The sequence below is a fragment of the Ambystoma mexicanum genome, chromosome 10 (assembly GCF_040938575.1).
Source record: "Ambystoma mexicanum isolate Mex_15411 chromosome 10, UKY_AmexF1_1, whole genome shotgun sequence".
NCBI lineage: Eukaryota > Metazoa > Chordata > Amphibia > Caudata > Ambystomatidae > Ambystoma > Ambystoma mexicanum.
Window position 1 is genome coordinate 596136206 of NC_090932.1, and position 25434 is coordinate 596161639.

The window sequence follows — 25434 nt, forward strand, 5'->3', positions numbered from 1 at the left end:
ACACCTTTTGAGTCCCCAGCTCCCTGTGGCAGTAGAAGTTGACGGTCAAAAGTCTTAGCAGTGCCCAGAGGAGACGACAACTTCAGGGCAAGATGTTTAAATGTTCCGATGATGATGCTGATCCAGGTTCAAATCTGGACATTTCCACTATTGTTACCGAGCTGGTGAAGGAGGCAACGGCTAATCAGGCTGACCATCTCTGTGTCACTGGGGAAACGTCAATGGGAAATGGAGCTGGAAGTTCTGATGGTTTAGTGTCCTCTTTGACTTTGGTAATGTAGTCCTCTACGAAAATGATGGAAGCCATGATATCAGAAGCTTTGGTGCAGTCAGCCTCGAGTAAGATGGGGCTGCATGATGAATTCGCTAACTCATGGAGATGGCAGTATTAAGGAGCTTATTATATGCGATCTCAATGCATGTACAAATGTTGCAGAATTTGGCTCCTGGGTTGACTCACTGGATACAAGGGTCCCTCAGGTACATAGCCCGAGGGCTTAAAAGTCCTGTCAAACGGATCAGAGTTATGACAGGGTTAACCAACATTGCTAAACAAAACTAAATGAAATCTCTCTCGTGGAACACTTACCAGGAAACTGTTGAAACCGTGGTCCATCAGGCAGTACAAGCTTGTCCCATCCTCCGAACAGTGGTAGACCCTTCCCATGGTGTTATTTCATCATCCTTAAAGATTGTTGGGTCTGTGGCTAGCTCTAACATTACATCTTACTCTTCAATCTGAAAGGATATTTGCGTCAAAGTCCCAAATGCTGAAGATTGCTGACCGGACCCTAAGAGGATTTATTGTGGACCAGAGGAACGTTATGGTGCTCAAAAATAAAGTCCTGGCTTGGTGACATAAAATAATGGGCAAACGTTGTATCAGCACACAGGACATGAGTCCTCTGTATGGTGCACATTAATAATTGGTGTTCTATGGGCAATACATATTGCATTGCTATAGTTTGCGGTCAAAGTAACTTATTGTTGTTTTGAGCCGATGTAAAATCCTGCGTAACATGTCATCCCGTACCAAGTTGAGAATTATTTTGAACTGATATCTTGTTTAATTTGTAGGAATCATGGCCTTTCTTTCTGGGTTTTAACCTCTGGTTGTTGTCTTTTATGTTGTGTTCTTGTATGTTCTGTCAGCGCACTGGGGCCTATGGGCGTGTTGCATTTATATAAGAAATATATGCAAATTCCCAGCAAACCCAGCCTCCTTTCATATGGCTCCTATGCATTTTTACATTTTTCTCCTCCTATGCTGAGATGACACCCATCACCACCCCTCATAATTTCCAACCCCTTTCATGAAGTCACTTCCAACTTCATCACGTGTCAGAACTTTTAAGCACTTTACAGCACCTTCTAACACCTATCACCCCCTTCTGGTTCAACTCCCGTCTCCTGATTCTTGGAAACCTTGAAGCTGCATTCCTGTTTGTCTCTTCCTGCAGCTCGGATGAAAGTGAAACATTTTCCCATCCTTCCTTTCTGTGCTTGCTTTGCATTGAACAAAGAGCATGCTCTTTTTCAAGGCTCATTTTTTTTCTTCTCCCAAATACACTTCACATGCTCTGCATTGCAAAGGACTGCTGTCCAGCTTTCACCAGTGCATTATTTTTCTGAAACTGGCGATGAACAGCCAGTGTTGTTTGTGGATCTGCTGTGTTGTTAGTACAATTAGGGCCCACATCCTACAGCTCTAGCCGCTTGGTTTACCCCCAGTATTACATGCTATTACCCGAAGTCATCCCCCTTACTGCTACGTCCCGTCCACTTTCCTCCATCCTGTATGGGCGTTCCTCGCGAGGGACGGGAACGGAATCTTTTCCACCAGAAAGACATTTCCCCTTTAAATTTACTGGGGTGCGGGAGCGTGGCCCCCCGGATTGCGGGCTGCCTTAACCCCGCCCACTGGCACCACACCCCAGTCCCCTTTTCTGCATACAGGAACTCTGACTCTCTTATCCTCCCCTCGGCCAATTCCGTAGTAAAAAAAACCCTGACAGGCCTGACCAGACTGTATCCCCGGGTGTGAGAAGGGGCCCGGAGTGGAGGGGGTGCCGGGAGGGGTAGCGGGACTCCGCGGGATCGCAGCAATGGGCCGCGAGACAGAAAACGCAGCCCCGTACCACCCGTTCTCCCCGGGACTCTACAGGATCGCGGCAACGGGCCGCCACATGAAAAGAGCGGCCCCCTCTCGCCCAGCCTTACCTGAACCCGCCAAGGGTAACGCCGTGGCTTGCAGCCCGGGAGACGGGTTGGTGACGGCGAACCCGCAGGAAACATGGGCAGTCGCGGAGAGCCGGCCCACACGGCCCGCCGAGCGTCTATCCCCACCAGGAAGGGAGAGAAGGGAGAGACGGCTTGCTCGGCGGGCCGGGCCGCTCTGGAACGGCCACAGAAACAAACACACATGGCGAGAGGGAGAGACTTCAAAAGGGGGGAGGGACTCACGGGATGGAGTTGCCTGGGAGCGGGACTCTTCTGGCAGGCAGCAGAATCAGCCGCTCTGGGAAACCACGGCAGCCTTTAAAGGAGGCGGGACATGGCAATACCAGCCAATGAGAAGTCTGATTGACAGGGAAGCTTTCCATTGGGGGGAAAGCAAGTCACTCACATCATATAAAAGCCCGGGAACTAATCCAGCGTTTGTTGTTGATTTTCCTAGTCATACGAAGAGGACGAGGAGAGAAGGAACAACTGGTGGGCCTATCCGGACAACAAGGAGACTTAGGAGGGTTTAAATCCTGTACCTGGAAGACTGCCTAAGAGTGGAGTAACTCTCAAGGAGCTCATGGACTATATTTTCATTAGTTTAAAATCACATGAATAAAGTATAATTTCAGCAACCCACACCTGGTCCGGGTCTTGATTCCTACATTGGCGACGAAGGTGGGATTAGCGACAACGTGATGGAGACCCTAATTAAAACCCTGACGGATGGCCAACAGCAGTTGCAGCAATTAATACAGCTGCAAACACAACAGGCAGTGGGTGATCGCCAGGCGTTCCAGCAAGCCATCCAGTTACAGGGCACCCTACAGACCACGGCCCAGGACAAACAACATGAGAACATTATCAGGCTCACAGATGCAGTAACCAGCACGAGGAACCAACCCATGGTGCCGTCCACCCTGCTCCAGAAGTATAAGGAGGGAGAGGATCCAGCCTTTTTCTTCACAAGTTTTGAGAGGATTGCAAGAAATGCGCAATGGCCGCCTGAACGCTGGGGACAGTATGTGGCTCCCTTGTTATCTGGGGTAATGCAGGGTGCATATCAGGCTGTGAACCCCAATGGTAACACTCCATATGGGGAAATTAAAGCAGCTGTACTGGACCGTCTAGGCCTGGATGAGGAGGCCTATCGCCTTCAGCTAAGGGACACCAAGTTAAGAAACGGAGAGAGTCCCAGGCAGTTATATTACCGCATTAAAGATCTGACGGAGAAGTGGATGCAATCCCCTACACCAGCCAACCAACCCCTCCTAGATAAAATAATCCTGGAACAGTTCATAGAAGCCTTGCCGAGCCCAATGCAAAGATGGGTTAGGCAACACCACAGGCCTACATTGGCGGAAGCCGTGGACATTGCATCGGCTTATCAAAAGGCCGGGTACAGTCGCTTCCCCTCAACAAGTATACCAGGAAGGATGACGTCGCCGAACTTTGAACATCAGATACAAAAAGGCCCAAAAGTGGCACACACCAGATGGAGGCAACCGGAGGAGGTCTCCAGGAAACTAGAAGAAAGGAAGACTGGATACGAGGAGAGACAGCCACCCATAATCCCGGGAGTTCGACAACCCCAGTGCTTTGAGTGTGGTGAATGGGGTCACATTGCCCGGTTTTGCCCCAGAAGGAAGACCACAGAACCTATGGAAATTGGCTACATGAAGCCACACCCGGAAATACGTAAACCTGGCCCATACATCATGGATATAAGAGTGGATGGACGACCGACCCGGGCGCTGCTGGATAGCGGAAGTCGACAAACAGCCATATCTCCCACCGTGAGTAATAACCCTAATTTACCTAACATTTCTATACCGATAAAGTGTATACATGGGGACATTAAAACATACCCGATGAGAGAGGTACAGATAGAGGTGAACCATGAAACCACTCAATTAAAGGCTGCCGTCCTTCCTACACTACCCACCCCAGTGGTCCTGGGAACTGACCTACCCCACTTTAGTAAAGCACTGGATAAAGAAAGAGCGAAGAGCAACAGAACCTCGAACATAGGTGACTCTAGAAACCCCCCCGGACATAAAAGACGGAATAGACTAGAGTGGTGCCAAGCCAGTTACATGACCCGACCCATTAACTGGCAACCCGAGGATCATGAGGACTCCCTGAGGGGGGAAACCCTAACTGATCCCACCCTTCGGGTAGCCCGTGAGAGAGCGGCCAATGAGAAAGATCCAGACGTAACAAAAGGACCTGGCTTCCTGTTCCGTCATGGACTATTGTACAGAAAATATAAGGCGGACGATGGGACTGTAAAGGAACAATTGATATTACCAAAACCCCATAGAATGGTCATAATGCAACTGGCACACAACCACCCCTGCGGCGGACATATGGCCTCCCTGAAAACGCAGCAGAACATACTGAGACGGTTCTACTGGCCAGGCATATACCGTTAAGTATCCCAGTTCTGTAAGGCGTGTCCCACTTGCCAGCTAACAAGTGGCGTCTTACCAGCAAAAGCCCCTTTGCAGAAAATGCCCCTTATTAACGTTCCTTTCCAGCGGATAGGCATGGACATCGTTGGACCAATAGAACCCGCATCCCGTGGATACAAGTATCTACTAGTCATCGTTGACTATGCTACGGGGTATCCAGAGGCTTTTCCCTTGAAGGGGACATCAGCCCGACAACTATGCGACCAGCTCATTCCCTTCTTCGCAAGAGTGGGCTTACCCTCGGAAGTTATCACAGACCAAGGGACCAATTTTATGTCCACCTTACTTCGGCAGTTATGCGAAAGACTGCAGATACATCAGTTATGCACCTCGGTATACCATCCCCAGACCGATGGCCTTGTCGAAAGGTACAACAAAACGATCAAGAAAATGATACGGAGAGTGACCGGGTCCGATGGGAAGAACTGGGACCGCATATTGCCCTTGGTCTTGATGGTATTACGCGACACCCCACAGTCGTCTACCGGTTTTTCTCCATTCGAGCTCCTTTTCGGAAGACAACCCCAAACCATCTTGGACCTTGTAAAAGAAGAATGGGAGACTTCGGATGAGATCTCTTTAACAGAGTACACCAAAGAGTTGAAGGAACATTTGACAGCACTCCGCTCGATGGCCGAGACGAATCTGGGACATGCACAGACAAACCAGGAGAAAAACTATAACAAAGGAAGTCGGATGAGAACTTTCCGAATGGGAGACCAAGTACTAATCCTACTACCCACCAGTACTAACAAGCTATTGGCCAGATGGAGAGGTCCTTATGAAGTTAAGGAGGTACTCAGCCCTGTGACGTATCGGATCCACCAACCCGATCGTGCCACACCAGACAAAGTATACCATGTGAACCTGCTAAAAGCATGGAACGCGCCTGTATTGGTAGCCACAATGGATGCTGGTGAGGATACCTCAGAACAAAACGTGAATCATGAACCGGGCAAGCTAGAAGACGTGCAATGGGGAACCATCTTGACTCCTTCCATGAAGTCAGAACTTTTGACCAGACTGTCTCCCTTTGGAGAAGCGTTCTCGGCCTTACCAGGGAGGACCAATTTAATCGAACACGAGATCAAAACCGATCCCGGACAGATTGTTAGACTAAGACCCTATCGTATTCCAGAAGCACGAAGGATGGTTATCCGAAACGAAGTAGAAAAGATGCTCCGTATGGATATAATTGAACCCTCAACCAGCCCATGGTCATCCCCGATAGTGTTGGTACCAAAGCCCGATGATACTATCAGATTTTGTATGGACTACCGACAATTAAATACGATCTCCAATTATGAAGCATATCCTATGCCACGAATGGACGAGCTGTTGGAAAGGCTAGGATCCGCCAACTTCCTAAGCACGCTTGACCTAACTAAGGGTTATTGGCAGATTCCCTTGAAATCTACGGACCGGGAAAAGACTGCCTTTACCACTCCCCAAGGTCTATACCAATTCAAGGTTTTGCCATTTGGGCTACACGGTGCACCAGCCACCTTCCAGAGACTGATGGATGTCATACTACGTCCCCATGAGAATTATGCTGCGGCTTACTTAGACGACATCGTCGTGTATAGCACGACCTGGACAGAACATGTACGCCACTTGGAACAGGTGGTGTCTGAGTTGTTTAAGGCAGGCCTACACATTAATCCGAAGAAAACAGTGATAGGGGCACAAGAGACGAAATATCTGGGACACTTGGTAGGCGGAGGCACGATACGACCGCAATTCTCGAAAATCCAGGCCATCCACGAGATTCCTACTCCATCCACGAAGAAACAGATCCGTGCCTTTTTGGGTTTCATAGGCTACTACCATAGATTTATCCCAGATTTCTCCTCGGTGGCAGCTCCACTAACTGACGCTTTAAGGAACAAAGGGTCTCCCGATTTGACCAAGAACACCGCTGCTTTGGAAGCTATCGATGTCCTAAAGCAGAGGATCACCTCAAATCCAATACTTCGGTGCCCCGACTTCCATAGACAATTTTTTCTTCAGACGGACGCGTCGAATCAGGGGCTGGGAGCAGTTCTTTCACAGGAACAAGGGGGCGAACTTCAACCCGTCTGTTTCGTGAGCAGGAAGCTCGTACCTCACGAGGAGGCCTATTCCACTATTGAGAAGGAGTGTTTGGCCATCAAATGGGCAGTAGAGACCCTCAGGTATTATCTCTTGGGTCGCTGCTTTACGTTGTATACCGACCATGCCCCCTTACAGTGGCTCGCAAGACATAAAGATACCAACCAGCGGGTACTCAGATGGTTCCTGTCTCTTCAACCGTTCGATTTCCTTACCTTACACAGACCTGCGGGTTTCCAGTTGGTGGCTGACTATCTGTCCCGGAATGCTCCCTTGCCCGATCGGCCAGGGTTTGTGATGGGGAGATGTGAGAAGGGGCCCGGAGTGGAGGGGGTGCCGGGAGGGGTAGCGGGACGCCGCGGGATCGCAGCAATGGGCCGCGAGACAGAAAACGCAGCCCCGTCCCACCCGTTCTCCCCGGGACTCTACAGGATCGCGGCAACGGGCCGCGACATGAAAAGAGCGGCCCCCTCTCGCCCAGCCTTACCTGAACCCGCCAAGGGTAACGCCGTGGCTTGCAGCCCGGGAGACGGGTTGGTGACGGCGAACCCGCAGGAAACACGGGCAGTCACGGAGAGCCGGCCCACACGGCCCGCCGAGCGTCTATCCCCACCAGGAAGGGAGAGAAGGGAGAGACGGCTTGCTCGGCGGGGCGGGCCGCTCTGGAACGGCCACAGAAACAAACACACATGGCGAGAGGGAGAGACTTCAAAAGGGGGGAGGGACTCACGGGATGGAGTTGCCTGGGAGCGGGACTCTTCTGGCAGGCAGCAGAATCAGCCGCTCTGGGAAACCACGGCAGCCTTTAAAGGAGGCGGGACATGGCAATACCAGCCAATGAGAAGTCTGATTGACAGGGAAGCTTTCCATTGGGGGGGAAGCAAGTCACTCACATCATATAAAAGCCCGGGAACTAATCCAGCGTTTGTTGTTGATTTTCCTAGTCATACGAAGAGGACGAGGAGAGAAGGAACAACTGGTGGGCCTATCCGGACAACAAGGAGACTTAGGAGGGTTTAAATCCTGTACCTGGAAGACTGCCTAAGAGTGGAGTAACTCTCAAGGAGCTCATGGACTATATTTTCATTAGTTTAAAATCACATGAATAAAGTATAATTTCAGCAACCCACACCTGGTCCGGGTCTTGATTCCTACACCGGGTCAAACGCCCACATCCAGTTTGGGACCTGAATGTACTGCTAAGTGCTATAGCTCACAAACCATTTGAACCCATGGCCACAGCAGACATTAAGTTGGTCACTCTGAAGACAGCCCTTCTGATTGGTTTTACCTCAGCTTGCAGAGTGAGTGAGATCCAGACATTACTTGCCTTGGAACCATACACTAGATTTTATAAAGACACAGTCGTGCTGCGCAAGCACCCCAAGTTCCTTCCAAAGGTGGTGTCATCCTTTCATATCAATGAGAAGATTGTGCTCCCCACATTCTTCCGGGACCCCAAGGAAGATGCAGAGAAAACGTTCCACTTTCTGGATGTCGGTAGGGTGTTGAAATTCTATCTAGACAGAACGAAGGGCATCTGCAAGACGGACACACCGTTTGTAACATTTGGAGGCTCCAGGCCTGGGCAGCAAGCCTCCAAGGCATCCATAGCTTGATGGATGACCGCAGCAATCCAAGAGGCATACAAAGTGTAACGTAAAGATCCACCAGATGCATGTATAGGGTAAGAAGCAACGTGACCGCATTCGCGTTCCAGCCCATGTTCCCTGGCAGGTGATCAGCAGGACGGCAACATGGGCCACCCCTTTTGCTTTTTGCAAGCACTACTGTCTGTATACCAGTGCCAAGGCGGATGCAGCGTTTGACCAAGCGGAGCTTTGTGATCTATTTGCCTAGAGGGTCAGGCACTCCTCCCCAGGGCGTTGTCAGTTGTAATCGCCCAAACAGGATGGAGGAAAGGGGACGGGACGTAGGAGTAATTAAGTGTTACTCACCGGAGTGACGAAGTCCATAGTCCCCTTTCCTCTATACGTCCCACCATCCATCCCCCTATAATAATACCAGTGAGGTTGTTAAAGTGAAATACAGCTGATGTGTCAAAAGGGGACTGAGATGTGGGCCCGGTAGGCAGGGATAAGGGAGCCGCGTGCCAGTAAATTTAAAGGGGACATTTCTTTTTCTGGTGGAAAAGAGGTTCCGCTCTCATCCTTGGTGAGGGACGCCCATACAGGATGGAGGAAAGGTGACTATAGACTAGTAGTAAGTTAGTCACTCCAATGAGTAACACTTCATTTATTGTCCATGATGCTAAATGTTAGTACCCATGTTATTAATCCATGTACTACACAACACAACACACAGCACATGCTGCACACATTCTTTAGCTCATAGTCCTTCCTACAGGTGAGAGCAACCCGACCACAAGGCAGGGCACAAGAAACCAGACCTCATGCGGGCTGCGAGGAAACCATAACCCAGGATGGTGTGAGCGCCATCATACCCCACTCCGGTGAGAGAAGCAAGACCCCAAGGCAGGGCACAAGAAACCAGACCCCAAGGCGAGGCAGGAGAAACCACATACCACCAAGGCACGCTAACAGAACATATACCGGAAAGCTGGGTGAGGAGAACGAAAACCAAGTAGGCGTGAAATCCAAGAGCTGCCTCAAGGACAAGAAAGCACAGAACTTCATTGCTGGGGGTAGAACACAGACCACACCATCCTGATAAGGAGGAAATAGACACTTTTGTGAATTTGTTGGTGGAACTGTGTAAAAGATAGACTGACTGAAACGACATTCATCCTCTGGCTGTTCGACAGGGGCAGGGAGCACTATTGAGTTAGTCATAGAAGGGGGCTGGGGGAGTCGGAAACCTGCCACCATTGCATTGGAAAGGCAGAGTACCTAAATATATCTTTGGTTTTATTTTTGCATTTTGTTTATTGTGTAGGGACAACACTTAGGTTAGTATAGGTTTCTGGACAGAGGACTTTCTTGGCTCTGTGAAGACATCCTGACAAGCAACCTTTTTTGATATCATCTTCATGGAGTAGAATCTCAGACATAGGGACGGCTCAAGTTTTCTGTTGAAAAAAGAAAACTAAATCCCTTACAATACAAATCAGTTATACATAATCAATCCATCAATCAATACACATTTCCCTTATTCTCAGTATCAATGTTTAAGGAGGTAGGGAAAAATTACTAAAATGAATGTAATATCAAGCCCCATTTTCCGCGATAAACACGAGACAAGGGAAAGTATGCTGCACCCAGAAAGGGTTTAATGATGCGTTTCGAGACTTTACCAACAGTTGTACCAAGAGGGACCTCCGATATCAAGCACTCACTTAGGGGAGGTGTTAGATGAGATTGAGCTCCCAGAGTTGAGCCAGGAGGAAAGGGACAGTCTAGAGGAGCCTATCACCTTGGAAGATATACAAAATACGATTATAGATGAAGATGCCAGGCTCAGATGGGCTACCTAGGGAATTCTATAAAGAATATGCACACGAATTGGCCCCCCACTTGCTGGGTACATTTAATGATTCTTATGAAGTAGGGGTCCTTACACTTAGATTGAGGGAATCCGTTATTATACCCCTCCTTAAACCCCACAAAGCCCTGTTGGAGTGTAGCTCTTACAGTCCCCTCTCACTGCTTAATCAGGATAATTACATTACAACACTTGTAACGCGCACTGTGAAACCTCAGGCATAAAGGCGCAGACAGGATAAAATGGACAAAAATAAAACAAAAATAGTTATGCTTCTGCTGAGCCTACCGAGAACAGGGGCTAACGGCAACCTTAGATGGAAACATAGCCCCACGTTAGGTGAATAACAACGTCTTCAGATCTCTCTTAAAAACTTGTAGAGAGCTTTGACATTTTCAATGTTCTGCACCTGTGTTGGAGAAGATCATTCTGAGTGTAATAAGATACTAACGTCCATATAAAAGTGTTTGATTCAGTGAAGTGGGACTGGCTCCATGCAACACTGCGTAGATTTGGTTTTGGACAGACATTTATCAAGTGGGTCCATTTAGTGTACACTACACCGATGGCAAGGGTCAAGACTGGTAAATACATTTCAGAGGCCTGGGAATTGGAAAAGGGAACAAGACAAAGATGCCCACTATCACTGCTGCTGTACGTTCTTGCCATGGAACAGATTGCCCAGTACCTTAGAACGGAATACATGGAAGCAGGTATTGAAATAGATGGGGCCAGACCTATATGCTAATGATACACTTATACATTCAGAACCCGCAGGATAATCTGGAACTGCTACTAGAAGCTATGGCGCTTTTTGCAACTTTGTCAGGGATTCCAATGAGTATGTATAATTCGAGGGGATTGGGTCCTCCGACGTATTCCATATCTATAACAGGTAATGTCCACAGCTGTGCTGCTTTGGAAAATCTTCGGCGTCTGCGTCCTGCGTCGATGATGTTGATGCGCCATCCCCGAGGACCTCCTCCGACAGCCGATGTCACCCGATGTGATAAGTAGGACGCACAACGCCCGTAGCCTCAGTTCCGTTTTTTGCGCGAACGTGTTCGCTTCGTGAATCTCGGTACGCCTCGACTCTTTGGGGTTTGCTGTATTCTATCTCGGTTCGTTGAACCTGTTTGATTTTGTGAAGACCTGTTTGTGACGATGTCTACTTCGTCTTCAACCCCGCGTCCGGGCTTCAAGAAATGCGGGGACTGTGGGTCCAATATGTCGGTCACGGACTCGCACGATGCCTGCCTCTGGTGCCTCGGGGAGGTCCACGATACGGAGGACTGTGTCGACTGCCAGTCGCTCACGGCCAAGGCCTGGCGGGAGCGCAAGAAGAAGCTGTCGGTAGGTCGGGTGTCTAAGCCCCGGAAGTCGAGGTCTACGGGGCTTTCGACGGATGACTCGAGAGGCGACTCTCCGCGTCATCGTCGGAAGTCCAGTGGATCTCCTTCCAGGAGTCGATCCCACCACTCCTCCCCCTCTTCGAGGCATTCCCGGAAGCACCGGCATCGGTCGCCTTCCCCGTCCTCTTCCGAGGACTCCGCCCATTGGCGGGTCGCTTATCCCACCATGCAAGCGACACCGGAGGAATGGGCTTCCTTCGGGAAGCAGATGTTAGCGATTCTTGAATCGCAGGACACCGGTCCGTCCGCGCCTCGGAGTGGGGTCGGTCGGCACCGGTCGAGAGACACTGCTCGTACGCCTTTGGGCTCGGGTGGTCGGCACGGCTCGCGGGAAAGGTCCCGCTCGGTCAAGGGTAGCCGTTCTCGCCATGCCCGTTCCAGGTCCTGGTCCTCGACGCGCTCGAGACCGCGTGATCCTGTGCCGTCTTCGAGGAAGACGTCAATGCCTGTGGCGCCGAGGTCGTCGACCATTTCTCTCGAGGCTCCGCCTCCGAGGGGGTCGTCGACTTTGTCGGTGCCTTGGTCGTCGAGGGACACGGTCGGAGCTCCGGCTTCGAGGCCTGTGTCGACGCCGTCGATGCTGGCGGCGCTGCAGCTGTCGTTGACGCCGATTCTCTCGACGCTGGCGCCAACTCGTTCGGCGCCCTCGACGCCTTTCGAGGCGGTGGTGTTGGAGGGGCCCTGTGGCACGGGGTTAGCCCCTAGAAAGGCTCTGGCTAAGGTCAGGCATAGCTTTGGTCCCCAAGTGTCTTCCTCACACGTGGAGTACATTTCAGAGGGTGATGAAGGCTCTGATGAAGGCTTGGTTCCGGTTACGGTACCAGATGAGCTTATCTCGGGCCATAGCCAGTTTGATGACCTGAGGCAGTCACTGCATGATGCCAGTGGACCAGACACCTCTCCGGAGGTGGAGTTTTGTAGGCCGGAGCCTGGCATTCATGCCGATTCTTCATACCGGCGCCTTATGTCTCGGGTCACCGAGTACTTGGGTTGGTCGGCTCCCCCAGGGGAGTTCGTTCAGGATGATCTCATGGACAACCTTGATCTTGGTCCCCCCACTGACGCGGTGTTGCCGTTTCATATGGCTCTGCAGAGAAGGGTGGCGGCGGCTTGGACTGCTCCGGAGAGTCTCCCGGCAGTGGGCAAGTCTTTGTCGCGAATATACCGTCCAGCCAGTAGCGACCCCTGCTACTTGTCCAGGCACCCCACTCCGGAGTGTTTGGTGGTGCAGGCGGCTACGGCCCCAGCAAAGCAGGCATCGTATCCTACCATCCCTCTGGATAGGGACGACAAACGTTTTGACGGCTGGGCGAAGAAAATGTTTTCTTTAGGGGATATGGCGCTTCAGGCGGCCAACTCCATATGTGCCTCGTCTCGTTTCACACACACTCTGTGGAACTGTGTTGCATTAGCGGCTGAACATATTCCCGAAGGGGACGAACGGGATGGTTTCCTTGCTATGGTTCAGGATGGTAAGGATGCCATGTGTGAGGCCGTTCAGTCAGGTTTGGACATGGCAAATTGTGTCAGCCGGTCCATGGTGGCGAGCACCGTAATACGCAGGTTTGCATGGTTGCGGAAGTCTGGGTTCGCTCCGGATGTGCAGTCCCGGCTCCTCAACATGCCCTTTGACGGTGAACATCTTTTTGGCAGCAAGGCTGACGAGAGCCTTGAGAGGTTGCAGACCTCCAAAGCTGCAGCAAAGTCGTTGGGCGCTGCAGTTCGACAACCTCCGCCTTTTCGTCCTAGGGGACAACAATGGAGGGGAGGTTCCTTTCGCTATTACTCGTCCTTCAGTAAAGCGAGAGGAGCTAGCAGTCAAAGAAGCCACCGTAAGAGTGCCAGAGGTGGAAAACAGGGTACTCGAGGTGCCAAGGCTGCTCGGGCAGTTGCCTCTTTGCCCTCAGGCAACGCTTCAGCCGCTACCACTCAGTCATGATGCCAGGTCCCATGGTTCGCCAGTTGGGGGAAGGCTGGCGCAGCATCTTGTAGAGTGGCGTGCCATTACTTCAGTTGTGTGGGTTTTGGAGATCATAACCCACGGCTACTGTCTTCCCTTTCGGCAGAGGCCTCACGACAATCTACCTGGGAACCTCTCTTTGAAGAGTCCGGATCCGCTCCTTACGCAGGAAATTCAAGCCCTGCTGGAGAAAGGCGCCATAGAACTGGTGCCTGTAGCGGAGAGGAACAAGGGATGGTATTCCCCTTATTTTTTGATTTCGAAGAAAGACGGGCGATTGAGACCCATCATGGACTTGCACGGTTTGAACAAACTCCTCAGCAAGGACAAGTTCAAGATGGTTACTCTATCTCAAGTCCTGCAGGCCCTTCAACTTCAGGACTGGTTGGTGTCTCTCGACCTCAAGGACACTTACTTCCATGTGCCGATCCATCCCAAGCACAAGAAGTACCTGAGGTTCGCGGTTGGCGACTCTCACTTTCAGTTTCGGGTCCTGCCGTTCGGATTGACCTCCGCCCTGAGGGTTTTCACCAAGCTCATGGTGGTGGTGGCAGCGCATCTCAGAAAATGACCACATTCATGTGAATGGGGTCACATTGCCCGGTTTTGCCCCAGAAGGAAGACCACAGAACCTATGGAAATTGGCTACATGAAGCCACACCCGGAAATACGTAACCCTGGCCCATACATCATGGATATAAGAGTGGATGGACGACCGACCCGGGCGCTGCTGGATAGCGGAAGTCGACAAACAGCCATATCTCCCACCGTGAGTAATAACCCTAATTTACCTAACATTTCTATACCGATAAAGTGTATACATGGGGACATTAAAACATACCCGATGAGAGAGGTACAGATAGAGGTGAACCATGAAACCACTCAATTAAAGGCTGCCGTCCTTCCTACACTACCCACCCCAGTGGTCCTGGGAACTGACCTACCCCACTTTAGTAAAGCACTGGATAAAGAAAGAGCGAAGAGCAACAGAACCTCGAACATAGGTGACTCTAGAAACCCCCCCGGACATAAAAGACGGAATAGACTAGAGTGGTGCCAAGCCAGTTACATGACCCGACCCATTAACTGGCAACCCGAGGATCATGAGGACTCCCTGAGGGGGGAAACCCTAACTGATCCCACCCTTCGGGTAGCCCGTGAGAGAGCGGCCAATGAGAAAGATCCAGACGTAACAAAAGGACCTGGCTTCCTGTTCCGTCATGGACTATTGTACAGAAAATATAAGGCGGACGATGGGACTGTAAAGGAACAATTGATATTACCAAAACCCCATAGAATGGTCATAATGCAACTGGCACACAACCACCCCTGCGGCGGACATATGGCCTCCCTGAAAACGCTGCAGAACATACTGAGACGGTTCTACTGGCCAGGCATATACCGTTAAGTATCCCAGTTCTGTAAGGCGTGTCCCACTTGCCAGCTAACAAGTGGCGTCTTACCAGCAAAAGCCCCTTTGCAGAAAATGCCCCTTATTAACGTTCCTTTCCAGCGGATAGGCATGGACATCGTTGGACCAATAGAACCCGCATCCCGTGGATACAAGTATCTACTAGTCATCGTTGACTATGCTACGGGGTATCCAGAGGCTTTTCCCTTGAAGGGGACATCAGCCCGACAACTATGCGACCAGCTCATTCCCTTCTTCGCAAGAGTGGGCTTACCCTCGGAAGTTATCACAGACCAAGGGACCAATTTTATGTCCACCTTACTTCGGCAGTTATGCGAAAGACTGCAGATACATCAGTTATGCACCTCGGTATACCATCCCCAGACCGATGGCCTTGTCGAAAGGTACAACAAAACGATCAAGAAAATGATACGGAGAGTGACCGGGTCCGATGGGAAGAACTGGGACCGCATATTGCCCTTGGACTTGATGGTATTACACGACACCCCACAGTCGTCTACCGGTTTTTCTCCATTCGAGCTCCTTTTCGGAAGACAACCCCGAACCATCTTGGACCTTGTAAAAGAAGAATGGGAGACTTCGGATGAGATCTCTTTAACAGAGTACACCGAAGAGTTGAAGGAACATTTGACAGCACTCCGCTCGATGGCCGAGACGAATCTGGGACACGCACAGACAAACCAGGAGAAAAACTATAACAAAGGAAGTCGGATGAGAACTTTCCGAATGGGAGACCAAGTACTAATCCTACTACCCACCAGTACTAACAAGCTATTGGCCAGATGGAGAGGTCCTTATGAAGTTAAGGAGGTACTCAGCCCTGTGACGTATCGGATACACCAACCCGATCGTGCCACACCAGACAAAGTATACCATGTGAACCTGCTAAAAGCATGGAACGCGCCTGTATTGGTAGCCACAATGGATGCTGGTGAGGATACCTCAGAACAAAACGTGAATCATGAACCGGGCAAGCTAGAAGGCGTGCAATGGGGAACCATCTTGACTCCTTCCATGAAGTCAGAACTTTTGACCAGACTGTCTCCCTTTGGAGAAGCGTTCTCGGCCTTACCAGGGAGGACCAATTTAATCGAACACGAGATCAAAACCGATCCCGGACAGATTGTTAGACTAAGACCCTATCGTATTCCAGAAGCACGAAGGATGGTTATCCGAAACGAAGTAGAAAAGATGCTCCGTATGGATATAATTGAACCCTCAACCAGCCCATGGTCATCCCCGATAGTGTTGGTACCAAAGCCCGATGATACTATCAGATTTTGTATGGACTACCGACAATTAAATACGATCTCCAATTATGAAGCATATCCTATGCCACGAATGGACGAGCTGTTGGAAAGGCTAGGATCCGCCAACTTCCTAAGCACGCTTGACCTAACTAAGGGTTATTGGCAGATTCCCTTGAAATCTACGGACCGGGAAAAGACTGCCTTTACCACTCCCCAAGGTCTATACCAATTCAAGGTTTTGCCATTTGGGCTACACGGTGCACCAGCCACCTTCCAGAGACTGATGGATGTCATACTACGTCCCCATGAGAATTATGCTGCGGCTTACTTAGACGACATCGTCGTGTATAGCACGACCTGGACAGAACATGTACGCCACTTGGAACAGGTGGTGTCTGAGTTGTTTAAGGCAGGCCTACACATTAATCCGAAGAAAACAGTGATAGGGGCACAAGAGACGAAATATCTGGGACACTTGGTAGGCGGAGGCACGATACGACCGCAATTCTCGAAAATCCAGGCCATCCACGAGATTCCTACTCCATCCACGAAGAAACAGATCCGTGCCTTTTTGGGTTTCATAGGCTACTACCATAGATTTATCCCAGATTTCTCCTCGGTGGCAGCTCCACTAACTGACGCTTTAAGGAACAAAGGGTCTCCCGATTTGACCAAGAACACCGCTGCTTTGGAAGCTATCGATGTCCTAAAGCAGAGGATCACCTCAAATCCAATACTTCGGTGCCCCGACTTCCATAGACAATTTTTTCTTCAGACGGACGCGTCGAATCAGGGGCTGGGAGCAGTTCTTTCACAGGAACAAGGGGGCGAACTTCAACCCGTCTGTTTCGTGAGCAGGAAGCTCGTACCTCACGAGGAGGCCTATTCCACTATTGAGAAGGAGTGTTTGGCCATCAAATGGGCGGTAGAGACCCTCAGGTATTATCTCTTGGGTCGCTGCTTTACGTTGTATACCGACCATGCCCCCTTACAGTGGCTCGCAAGACATAAAGATACCAACCAGCGGGTACTCAGATGGTTCCTGTCTCTTCAACCGTTCGATTTCCTTACCTTACACAGACCTGCGGGTTTCCAGTTGGTGGCTGACTATCTGTCCCGGAATGCTCCCTTGCACGATCGGCCAGGGTTTGTGATGGGGAGATGTGAGAAGGGGCCCGGAGTGGAGGGGGTGCCAGGAGGGGTAGCGGGACTCCGCAGGATCGCAGCAATGGGCCGCGAGACAGAAAACGCAGCCCCGTCCCACCCGTTCTCCCCGGGACTCTACAGGATCGCGGCAACGGGCCGCGACATGAAAAGAGCGGCCCCCTCTCGCCCAGCCTTACCTGAACCCGCCAAGGGTAACGCCGTGGCTTGCAGCCCGGGAGACGGGTTGGTGACGGCGAACCCGCAGGAAACACGGGCAGTCACGGAGAGCCGGCCCACACGGCCCGCCGAGCGTCTATCCCCACCAGGAAGGGAGAGAAGGGAGAGACGGCTTGCTCGGCGGGGCGGGCCGCTCAGGAACGGCCACAGAAACAAACACACATGGCGAGAGGGAGAGACTTCAAAAGGGGGGAGGGACTCACGGGATGGAGTTGCCTGGGAGCGGGACTCTTCTGGCAGGCAGCAGAATCAGCCGCTCTGGGAAACCACGGCAGCCTTTAAAGGAGGCGGGACATGGCAATACCAGCCAATGAGAAGTCTGATTGACAGGGAAGCTTTCCATTGGGGGGGAAGCAAGTCACTCACATCATATAAAAGCCCGGGAACTAATCCAGCGTTTGTTGTTGATTTTCCTAGTCATACGAAGAGGACGAGGAGAGAAGGAACAACTGGTGGGCCTATCCGGACAACAAGGAGACTTAGGAGGGTTTAAATCCTGTACCTGGAAGACTGCCTAAGAGTGGAGTAACTCTCAAGGAGCTCATGGACTATATTTTCATTAGTTTAAAATCACATGAATAAAGTATAATTTCAGCAACCCACACCTGGTCCGGGTCTTGATTCCTACACCGGGTCAAACGCCCACATCCAGTTTGGGACCTGAATGTACTGCTAAGTGCTATAGCTCACAAACCATTTGAACCCATGGCCACAGCAGACATTAAGTTGGTCACTCTGAAGACAGCCCTTCTGATTGGTTTTACCTCAGCTTGCAGAGTGAGTGAGATCCAGACATTACTTGCCTTGGAACCATACACTAGATTTTATAAAGACACAGTCGTGCTGCGCAAGCACCCCAAGTTCCTTCCAAAGGTGGTGTCATCCTTTCATATCAATGAGAAGATTGTGCTCCCCACATTCTTCCGGGACCCCAAGGAAGATGCAGAGAAAACGTTCCACTTCCTGGATGTCGGTAGGGTGTTGAAATTCTATCTAGACAGAACGAAGGGCATCTGCAAGACGGACACACCGTTTGTAACATTTGGAGGCTCCAGGCCTGGGCAGCAAGCCTCCAAGGCATCCATAGCTTGATGGATGACCGCAGCAATCCAAGAGGCATACAAAGTGTAACGTAAAGATCCACCAGATGCATGTATAGGGTAAGAAGCAACGTGACCGCATTCGCGTTCCAGCCCATGTTCCCTGGCAGGTGATCAGCAGGACGGCAACATGGGCCACCCCTTTTGCTTTTTGCAAGCACTACTGTCTGTATACCAGTGCCAAGGCGGATGCAGCGTTTGACCAAGCGGAGCTTTGTGATCTATTTGCCTAGAGGGTCAGGCACTCCTCCCCAGGGCGTTGTCAGTTGTAATCGCCCAAACAGGATGGAGGAAAGGGGACGGGACGTAGGAGTAATTAAGTGTTACTCACCGGAGTGACGAAGTCCATAGTCCCCTTTCCTCTATACGTCCCACCATCCATCCCCCTATAATAATACCAGTGAGGTTGTTAAAGTGAAATACAGCTGATGTGTCAAAAGGGGACTGAGATGTGGGCCGGGTAGGCAGGGATAAGGGAGCCGCGTGCCAGTAAATTTAAAGGGGACATTTCTTTTTCTGGTGGAAAAGAGGTTCCGCTCTCATCCTTGGTGAGGGACGCCCATACAGGATGGAGGAAAGGTGACTATAGACTAGTAGTAAGTTAGTCACTCCAATGAGTAACACTTCATTTATTGTCCATGATGCTAAATGTTAGTACCCATGTTATTAATCCATGTACTACACAACACACAGCACATGCTGCACACATTCTTTAGCTCATAGTCCTTCCTACAGGTGAGAGCAACCCGACCACAAGGCAGGGCACAAGAAACCAGACCTCATGCGGGCTGCGAGGAAACTATAACCCAGGATGGTGTGAGCGCCATCATACCCCACTCCGGTGAGAGAAGCAAGACCCCAAGGCAGGGCACAAGAAACCAGACCCCAAGGCGAGGCAGGAGAAACCACATACCACCAAGGCACGCTAACAGAACATATACCGGAAAGCTGGGTGAGGAGAACGAAAACCAAGTAGGCGTGAAATCCAAGAGCTGCCTCAAGGACAAGAAAGCACAGAACTTCATTGCTGGGGGTAGAACACAGACCACACCATCCTGATAAGGAGGAAATAGACACTTTTGTGAATTTGTTGGTGGAACTGTGTAAAAGATAGACCGACTGAAACGACATTCATCCTCTGGCTGTTCGACAGGGGCAGGGAGCACTATTGAGTTAGTCATAGAAGGGGGCTGGGGGAGTCGGAAACCTGCCACCATTGCATTGGAAAGGCAGAGTACCTAAATATATCTTTGGTTTTATTTTTGCATTTTGTTTATTGTGTAGGGACAACACTTAGGTTAGTATAGGTTTCTGGACAGAGGACTTTCTTGGCTCTGTGAAGACATCCTGACAAGCAACCTTTTTTGATATCATCTTCATGGAGTAGAATCTCAGACATAGGGACGGCTCAAGTTTTCTGTTGAAAAAAGAAAACTAAATCCCTTACAATACAAATCAGTTATACATAATCAATCCATCAATCAATACACATTTCCCTTATTCTCAGTATCAATGTTTAAGGAGGTAGGGAAAAATTACTAAAATGAATGTAATATCAAGCCCCATTTTCCGCGATAAACACGAGACAAGGGAAAGTATGCTGCACCCAGAAAGGGTTTAATGATGCGTTTCGAGACTTTACCAACAGTTGTACCAAGAGGGACCTCCGATATCAAGCACTCACTTAGGGGAGGTGTTAGATGAGATTGAGCTCCCAGAGTTGAGCCAGGAGGAAAGGGACAGTCTAGAGGAGCCTATCACCTTGGAAGATATACAAAATACGATTATAGATGAAGATGCCAGGCTCAGATGGGCTACCTAGGGAATTCTATAAAGAATATGCACACGAATTGGCCCCCCACTTGCTGGGTACATTTAATGATTCTTATGAAGTAGGGGTCCTTACACTTAGATTGAGGGAATCCGTTATTATACCCCTCCTTAAACCCCACAAAGCCCTGTTGGAGTGTAGCTCTTACAGTCCCCTCTCACTGCTTAATCAGGATAATTACATTACAACACTTGTAACGCGCACTGTGAAACCTCAGGCATAAAGGCGCAGACAGGATAAAATGGACAAAAATAAAACAAAAATAGTTATGCTTCTGCTGAGCCTACCGAGAACAGGGGCTAACGGCAACCTTAGATGGAAACATAGCCCCACGTTAGGTGAATAACAACGTCTTCAGATCTCTCTTAAAAACTTGTAGAGAGCTTTGACATTTTCAATGTTCTGCACCTGTGTTGGAGAAGATCATTCTGAGTGTAATAAGATACTAACGTCCATATAAAAGTGTTTGATTCAGTGAAGTGGGACTGGCTCCATGCAACACTGCGTAGATTTGGTTTTGGGCAGACATTTATCAAGTGGGTCCATTTAGTGTACACTACACCGATGGCAAGGGTCAAGACTGGTAAATACATTTCAGAGGCCTGGGAATTGGAAAAGGGAACAAGACAAAGATGCCCACTATCACTGCTGCTGTACGTTCTTGCCATGGAACAGATTGCCCAGTACCTTAGAACGGAATACATGGAAGCAGGTATTGAAATAGATGGGGCCAGACCTATATGCTAATGATACACTTATACATTCAGAACCCGCAGGATAATCTGGAACTGCTACTAGAAGCTATGGCGCTTTTTGCAACTTTGTCAGGGATTCCAATGAGTATGTATAATTCGAGGGGATTGGGTCCTCCGACGTATTCCATATCTATGACAGGTAATGTCCACAGCTGTGCTGCTTTGGAAAATCTTCGGCGTCTGCGTCCTGCGTCGATGATGTTGATGCGCCATCCCCGAGGACCTCCTCCGACAGCCGATGTCACCCAATGTGATAAGTAGGACGCACAACGCCCGTAGCCTCAGTTCCGTTTTTTGCGCGAACGTGTTCGCTTCGTGAATCTCGGTACGCCTCGACTCTTTGGGGTTTGCTGTATTCTATCTCGGTTCGTTGAACCTGTTTGATTTTGTGAAGACCTGTTTGTGACGATGTCTACTTCGTCTTCAACCCCGCGTCCGGGCTTCAAGAAATGCGGGGACTGTGGGTCCAATATGTCGGTCACGGACTCGCACGATGCCTGCCTCTGGTGCCTCGGGGAGGTCCACGATACGGAGGACTGTGTCGACTGCCAGTCGCTCACGGCCAAGGCCTGGCGGGAGCGCAAGAAGAAGCTGTCGGTAGGTCGGGTGTCTAAGCCCCGGAAGTCGAGGTCTACGGGGCTTTCGACGGATGACTCGAGAGGCGACTCTCCGCGTCATCGTCGGAAGTCCAGTGGATCTCCTTCCAGGAGTCGATCCCACCACTCCTCCCCCTCTTCGAGGCATTCCCGGAAGCACCGGCATCGGTCGCCTTCCCCGTCCTCTTCCGAGGACTCCGCCCATTGGCGGGTCGCTTATCCCACCATGCAAGCGACACCGGAGGAATGGGCTTCCTTCGGGAAGCAGATGTTAGCGATTCTTGAATCGCAGGACACCGGTCCGTCCGCGCCTCGGAGTGGGGTCGGTCGGCACCGGTCGAGAGACACTGCTCGTACGCCTTTGGGCTCGGGTGGTCGGCACGGCTCGCGGGAAAGGTCCCGCTCGGACAAGGGTAGCCGTTCTCGCCATGCCCGTTCCAGGTCCTGGTCCTCGACGCGCTCGAGACCGCGTGATCCTGTGCCGTCTTCGAGGAAGACGTCGATGCCTGTGGCGCCGAGGTCGTCGACCATTTCTCTCGAGGCTCCGCCTCCGAGGGGGTCGTCGACTTTGTCGGTGCCTTGGTCGTCGAGGGACACAGTCGGAGCTCCGGCTTCGAGGCCTGTGTCGACGCCGTCGATGCTGGCGGCGCTGCAGCTGTCGTTGACGCTGATTCTCTCGACGCTGGCGCAAACTCGTTCGGCGCCCTCGACGCCTTTCGAGGCAGTGGTGTTGGAGGGGCCCTGTGGCACGGGGTTAGCCCCTAGAAAGGCTCTGGCTAAGGTCAGGCATAGCTTTGGTCCCCAAGTGTCTTCCTCACACGTGGAGTACATTTCAGAGGGTGATGAAGGCTCGGTTCCGGTTACGGTACCAGATGAGCTTATCTCGGGCCATAGCCAGTTTGATGACCTGAGGCAGTCACTGCATGATGCCAGTGGACTAGACACCTCTCCGGAGGTGGAGTTTTGTAGGCCGGAGCCTGGCATTCATGCCGATTCTTCATACCGGCGCCTTATGTCTCGGGTCACCGAGTACTTGGGTTGGTCGGCTCCCCCAGGGGAGTTCGTTCAGGATGATCTCATGGACAACCTTGATCTTGGTCCCCCCACTGACGCGGTGTTGCCGTTTCATATGGCTCTGCAGAGAAGGGTGGCGGCGGCTTGGACTGCTCCGGAGAGTCTCCCGGCAGTGGGCAAGTCTTTGTCGCGAATATACCGTCCAGCCAGTAGCGACCCCTGCTACTTGTCCAGGCACCCCACTCCGGAGTGTTTGGTGGTGCAGGCGGCTACGGCCCCAGCAAAGCAGGCATCGTATCCTACCATCCCTCCGGATAGGGACGACAAATGTTTTGACGGCTGGGCGAAGAAAGTGTTTTCTTTAGGGGATATGGCGCTTCAGGCGGCCAACTCCATATGTGCCTCGTCTCGTTTCACACACACTCTGTGGAACTGTGTTGCATTAGCGGCTGAACATATTCCCGAAGGGGACGAACGGGATGGTTTCCTTGCTATGGTTCAGGATGGCAAGGATGCCATGTGTGAGGCCGTTCAGTCGGGTTTGGACATGGCAGATTGTGTCAGCCGGTCCATGGTGGCGAGCACCGTAATACGCAGGTTTGCATGGTTGCGGAAGTCTGGGTTCGCTCCGGATGTGCAGTCCCGGCTCCTCAACATGCCCTTTGACGGTGAACATCTTTTTGGCAGCAAGGCTGACTAGAGCCTTGAGAGGTTGCAGACCTCCAAAGCTGCAGCAAAGTCGTTGGGCGCTGCAGTTCGACAACCTCCGCCTTTTCGTCCTAGGGGACAACAATGGAGGGGAGGTTCCTTTCGCTATTACTCGTCCTTCAGTAAAGCGAGAGGAGCTAGCAGTCAAAGAAGCCACCGTAAGAGTGCCAGAGGTGGAAAACAGGGTACTCGAGGTGCCAAGGCTGCTCGGGCAGTTGCCTCTTTGCCCTCAGGCAACGCTTCAGCCGCTACCACTCAGTCATGATGCCAGGTCCCATGGTTCGCCAGTTGGGGGAAGGCTGGCGCAGCATCTTGTAGAGTGGCGTGCCATTACTTCAGTTGTGTGGGTTTTGGAGATCATAACCCACGGCTACTGTCTTCCCTTTCGGCAGAGGCCTCACGACAATCTACCTGGGAACCTCTCTTTGAAGAGTCCGGATCCGCTCCTTACGCAGGAAATTCAAGCCCTGCTGGAGAAAGGCGCCATAGAACTGGTGCCTGTAGCGGAGAGGAACAAGGGATGGTATTCCCCTTATTTTTTGATTTCGAAGAAAGACGGGCGATTGAGACCCATCATGGACTTGCACGGTTTGAACAAACTCCTCAGCAAGGACAAGTTCAAGATGGTTACTCTATCTCAAGTCCTGCAGGCCCTTCAACTTCAGGACTGGTTGGTGTCTCTCGACCTCAAGGACACTTACTTCCATGTGCCGATCCATCCCAAGCACAAGAAGTACCTGAGGTTCGCGGTTGGCGACTCTCACTTTCAGTTTCGGGTCCTGCCGTTCGGATTGACCTCCGCCCTGAGGGTTTTCACCAAGCTCATGGTGGTGGTGGCAGCGCATCTCAGAAAAGGGGGGATTCACGTCTACCCCTACCTGGACGATTAGTTGATCAGGGGAAGCTCTCCCGAGCAAGTCCTGGATAATCTGTCCGTCATCTGCCACTCCCTTCACAAGCTGGGCTTCTCCCTCAATTTAAATAAGTCCCATTTGACGCCAACACAGCGGCTCCAGTACATCAGAGCAGTGCTCGACACATCCCTGGGGCAGTGTTTTCCTCCCCAGGTGAGGACTCTTCACATTCAGCAGATGGTGCACAAGTTTCAACTTGACCAGAATCTCCCAGCGTCCGAGTTCTTGAGACTGCTCGGCCTCATGGCGTCCTGCATTCTTCTGGTGCCAGAGGCTCGTCTGCGGATGAGATCGTTGCAGTGGGCACTCAAGCTCCAGTGGTCTCAGTCCTCCGGCAGGCTGTCGGACCCTGTTCAGGTGCCGCCCTCGGTCGCCCAGGACCTTCTGTGGTGGGCCGTCGAAGGCAATCTGTGAAGGGGGCCCCATTTTGGCTGCCCTGGCCAGAGGTGACGATCGTGACGGACGCATCCCTCATGGGATGGGGAGCTCATGCCAACGAGTTGACAGTCAGCGGTCGTTGGTCTCCGTCGGAGTCCAGACTCCATATCAATCTGTTGGAGCTGAGGGCCGTCAGGGTTGCCCTGAAGGCCTTTTTGCCGACTGTGCGAGGAAAGAGTGTCCTGATTCTAACGGACAACACGGTGGCCATGCACTACCTCAACAAAAAGGGGGGGCAGGGTCACTTCCTCTGTGCAGGGAGGCGATGCAGCTCAAGTTCTGGGCCATCCAGCAGGAAGTTTCGATCTCGGCTGTTCATCTGGCCGGAGACGACAACGAGACAGCGGACGCTCTGAGCAGCCAGAGCACGATCTCTCACGAGTGGGAGCTG

The 25434-nt window shown here is 51.3% G+C and overlaps 1 protein-coding gene across 6 annotated transcripts in view; it reads left to right on the forward strand.

Annotated features, from left to right (window-relative positions):
- ACSL3 (acyl-CoA synthetase long chain family member 3) overlaps window positions 1-25434 on the forward strand; it is a 3215977-nt gene that overhangs the window by 2784526 nt on the left and 406017 nt on the right. The gene's annotated exons all lie outside the window — the stretch shown is intronic.